Source organism: Mauremys mutica, unplaced genomic scaffold (assembly GCF_020497125.1).
Source record: "Mauremys mutica isolate MM-2020 ecotype Southern unplaced genomic scaffold, ASM2049712v1 000259F_np12_subseq_898772:1106484_obj, whole genome shotgun sequence".
Classification (NCBI taxonomy): domain Eukaryota; kingdom Metazoa; phylum Chordata; order Testudines; family Geoemydidae; genus Mauremys; species Mauremys mutica.
In genome coordinates this window covers 152942-157713 of record NW_025422893.1, presented here as the reverse complement: position 1 = coordinate 157713, position 4772 = coordinate 152942, and the positions used below count along the sequence as shown (strand labels likewise).

The window sequence follows — 4772 nt, the reverse complement described above, 5'->3', positions numbered from 1 at the left end:
CCGAAGCTCAGGATGCGCTTCCTCAGCTAGGGGAAGTACGTAACCCACACACCTCCAGGGTGTGGTGGGGTGTCCCAGCTAGTGGCACCAAGATCACTTAGAGGGAGCAATAAAACATGTCTTCTATACAGCCTTCTCTAACAGCCGGGTGGCTTTTAGTTCATGCTGGAGAGGCCCACACACTAAGCTCCAGAGGTCCCCGGTTCAATCCCGCCCACCACCGCGTCACCAACCTGGATCCGTCAGAATAACAGAGGCAGCTGCCATCCCAAGGAGAGAGCTGCCATGCCACACCCGGCTGAGAAGAGGTACCAAGCAGCGAGTTGACACCCTTCAGAGCTTCCTGTGATAAACTGTGAACTTAGGACAATAGTGGGATGGTGAGAACTGTTGCCCTCAGAGTGGCCTGGGTCAGAGCCCATGGGAGGTCTTGGGCTTCCCCCCCCCCCCACGCCATCTGCTGCATCCTTCCCCCCAAAAGGGCCAAAACCCTGACCAAGAGGCAACATTCCCATGAGCAAAGGCCATCACGAGGCATCTGTCTTTGAAAGTTTGCAGAGGATGCGGGAGCAGAAAGGGGAGAGAGGATGAGGTTGGCTCTTGGGAAGAGGGAGCCTTATGGGAATATCATGTTTACCATCAACCCAATGATCAGATCACTGATGCCTAGAATCTTCCCTGACATGTTGTAATTGATTGGATCTAGGTTTTAAAATGGGTACCACATTTGCAGATGGAGAAATGTCAGCGAGTTGAGTGGAAGGCCATTGCAAGCTCAGCTAATTAGGCAATGTGGCTTATGCCCCATCTAACAAGCTCCTTAAACAATAGCTCCCAGTTTTCATTCACATTGTTCTGTTTAGTGTTTTTCTCCAAAACACTTTTACTAAACCTTTGGGTCAGCTTTGGAAAGTTAGCCCTTTCAGCGCACCAAATATAAGTATTGCTGGTGGGGACTGCCCTCTATTGGTCACAAGAACGGCCATACTGGATCAGACCAATGGTCCAGCCAGCTCAGAATCCTGTCCTCCCACAGTGGCCAATGCCAGGTGCCCGCGAGGGAATCGACAGAACAGGGAATCATCAAGCGATCCATCCCCATTCCCAGATTCTGGCAAACAGAGGCTGGGGACACTTCAAGGGCATGTTTCTTTATCCCTGCCCATCCTGGCTAATAGCCAATGATGGACCCGTCCTCCATCAACTTATCTAGTTCTTTGGTGGACCCTGTTATAGTCTTGGCCCTCACAACATCCTCTGGCAACGTTTCCCCAGGTTGACTGTGTGTTGGGTGAAGAAATACTTCCTTTGGTTTGTTTTAAACCTGCTGCCTATTCATTTCATCGGGTGACCCCTAGTTCTTGTGTTATGAGGAGTAAATAGCACTTCCTTACAGATCCAGACTAACACGGCTACCCCTCTGATACTTTCTCCAAACCCGTCATCATTTTATAGACCTCTATCCTAGCCCCCCCTTAGTCACCTCTTTTCCAAGCTGAAAACTCCCCTCTGTCTTATTAATCTCACCTCACATGGAAGCTGTTCCACACCCCTAATCATTTTGGTTGCCCTTTTCTGTACCTTTTCCAATTCCGATATATCTTTTTGAGATGGGGGACCAGCTCCAGTATTCAAGATGTGGGCCTACCACAGATTTTATAGACAGGCAATATTATATTTCAGTCTTGCTAGCCATCCCTTTCCTAATGACTTCCCAACATTTTGTTCACTTTTTTGACTGCCAATGCACATTGAGTGGATGTTTTCAGAGAACTATCCACAGTGACTCCAAGATCTCCTTCTTAAGATGTAAGAGCTAATTTAGACCCCATCAGTTTAGATGTAGAGCTGGGATCATGTTTTCCCATGTGCATTACTTTGCATTGATCCACATTGAATTTCATCTGCCTTTTCGCTGCCCAGTCACTCCGTTTGGTGAGATCCCTTTGTCACACTTTGCACTCTCTTTTGGACGTAATTAACTTGGGTTGGTTTGTATCATCTGCAAATGTTGCCACCTCACTGTTTACCCCTTTTTCCAGATCACTTAGGAGTATGTTGAACAGTGCTGGTCCCAGTACAGACCCCAGGGGGACACCACTATTTACCTTTCTCCATTCTGAAAACTGATCACTTAGTCAGACTCTTTGTTTCTTGCCTTTGAACCAGTTACCTATCCCAGAGAGGACCTTCCATCTTATCCCATTTTGCTTCAGAGCCTTTGGGGAAGAGACCTTGTCAAAGGTTTTCTGAAAATCTAAGTATACTATATCCATGGGATCACCTTTATCCACATGCTTGTTGACTCCCTCAAAGAATTATAGTAGTTTCGTGAGGCATGATTTTCCTTTACAAAAACCATGTTCATTCTTCCCCAATGTAAGCAGGGGCAGACTCACCCGCCGGCGCCTCCTGCTGGTCATCTTGGGAATTAGCTCTCCAGCTGTCAGAGCGCCCTCTGCAGGCTGGTGATCTGCCTTACCGCAGCTGGCCCCCTGTCCCTCCCAGGACCCTGGTGCCCCTTTTACCCTGGCAGTGCCCCCTGGCAGTACCCCCCCAGTTCTGGGTCTCCCCCTCCCAGGGGAACCCCCACCCACTATCCCCACATCACCTCAGTCTTGGCTACTGCCCAGTCTCCATCCAGCCCCCATTCACTGGGGCAGACTGCAGTATGAGCCACTCATCACAGGCAAAGGGGTTTGGATCTGTCACCTCTGCTTCCCCCTGGGCTGCCCCATTGCAGCCCTGCACCTATTCAGCCTAGAGTCAGGCCTGCAGCCTGGGGATTTCCAGGCCAGAGCTCCCAGCTCCTCTGGCCCTTCCCCAGCCCTGCTCCCACTCTAAGTGTCTTGCTTGGGTCCCTGCAGCCAGGCCCTTCTCTCACTACAAGCAGAGGGAGACTGACTGGGCTTCTGGCTCACAGCCTCTTATAGGGGCCAGCTGGGCCTGACTGGGCCATGGCCACAGCTGAGCCTGCTTCCCCCAATCAGCCCAGGCTCCTTGCCCCAGCCCCAGCCCTCTCCTGGGCTGCTTCAAGCCCCGCAGGGCAGGAGCAGGTAACCACCCACTACACCCAGCAAATTCCATTCACCGATGTGTCTAATCATTGGGCTCTACAATTCCACCCAATGTGCCTGGTACTGACGTTAGCCTCAGTGGCCTGTAATTGCCAGCTGCGTCTCTGGAGCCTTTCACACACACTGCTCCAGCCAGGGACTAAAGGCCGCCCCAGACTTTCCCCTTCTCCCTTCTGGGAAATCAAGTTCAAGTTCTACAAGCAGCTAAAGAAGCCTCAACCCTGCATCTGAATTAATGTCACATTTCTCACTGCCCGGTACAAACAAATATCATTTCAATCCCAGGTGAGTCCACTTCAGTCATTCCTCAGCCCCATTCCTTCACCCTCCTGCCTTAGCTTAGGGCATTGCGCCACCCTGTGGGCATTTCATGTCCCTCCTCAGTTTCACATACAGACACAATTTCCTTTGCTGTTCAATGAACAGCAAAAACCTTTCTGTCTCTCTAGTCTGAGCCAGGGCATTCAATTCCATTGAAACCTTCTCTCCTGCAATGGCAACGGTCAGACAGAGGGGACATGGCCATCTTCAGCCCTGAGAGTGAGATATTCACTCTCCTCTTTCTTCAAGCTGCTGTTGTTAGTCCATAAAACATGTACCATGGAATAAAAAGCTGCATTTACTCCAGGGTGAGGAAAGAAAGGAGCCACCAACTCCCCGAAAAATCTCTGTGCCCCAGAGAGAACCTGCCCCTGCTATTGGAATCACTGATGTGCTTCAGCTACAATGGGGAAAGCATCTGCTCTCATGGGGGTATAGCTCAGTGGTAGAGTGTTTGACTGCAGATCAAGTGGTCCTTGCTTCAAATCCAAGTGCCCTCTAATAAGCCTCTCCTTATCCTTTTATTTTTTTAAAAAAAGGGAAAACATTTTGATTTCCATTCTCCATTATAGCAAAGAATCCTGTGGCACCTTATAGACTAACAGACGTTTTGGAGCATGAGCTTTCGTGGGTGAATACCCACTTCGTCAGATGCAAGTAGTGGAAATTTCCAGGATTACTACTTGCATCCGACGAAGTGGGGATTCACCCACGAAAGCTCATGCTCCAAAATGTCTGATAGTCTATAAGGTGCCACAGGAGTCTTTGCTGCTTTTACAGATCCAGACTAACACGGCTACCCCTCTGATACTATTCTCCATTATGTTCAGGAGCTCCACTATACGGGGATGCTTGAAATTAATGTAAACACTCAACATTTCACTGTCCAAATGCATAAAAACCTAGCAAACCTGCCCATCAGCTGAAATCAGTTCCAATCCTCTAAGTGTCTAGTTTATGTTTTCGTCAATTAAAAAAAGGGATCATATGAATGTACATTTGCAGATCCCTCCTCTCCAGGGCTGTGCTGTGCAGAAGAACAAGAACCACATCCAGTTGGGGTTCAGGAGTCTGACGAGCAAAGGCCACTTGGGGCGGGCTAAAGTCACCAGCACTTTGGCTCCTTCCCATTCAACCAGCAGCTGGGCCCCCAGGACAAGGCATGAGAAGAAGACAGTGGCTGTGAGCAGGAAAATAGCCACCAACAAGCTGGCTAAAGCTGTCAAGATCCTCAGGAAGGTCACCATGCCCATGTCTAGAATGTACTGAGTGCAGCGGGGACCAAAAAGGCAGAGAAAAGCCCTCAAAAGTTCTAAGCTGCCAAGCCCCAGGTTGTAGCCTGATTTGGGGTGGGTTAGTAGGGTCGGTGGAATT

At 49.6% G+C, this 4772-nt stretch overlaps 1 non-coding gene across 1 annotated transcript; it reads left to right on the top strand.

Annotated features, from left to right (window-relative positions):
• The first annotated feature begins 3826 nt into the window (after positions 1-3826).
• TRNAC-GCA lies at positions 3827-3898 on the top strand. Its single transcript has one exon. It is a non-coding gene; the product is annotated as a tRNA-Cys (tRNA).
• The last annotated feature ends 874 nt before the right edge of the window (positions 3899-4772 follow it).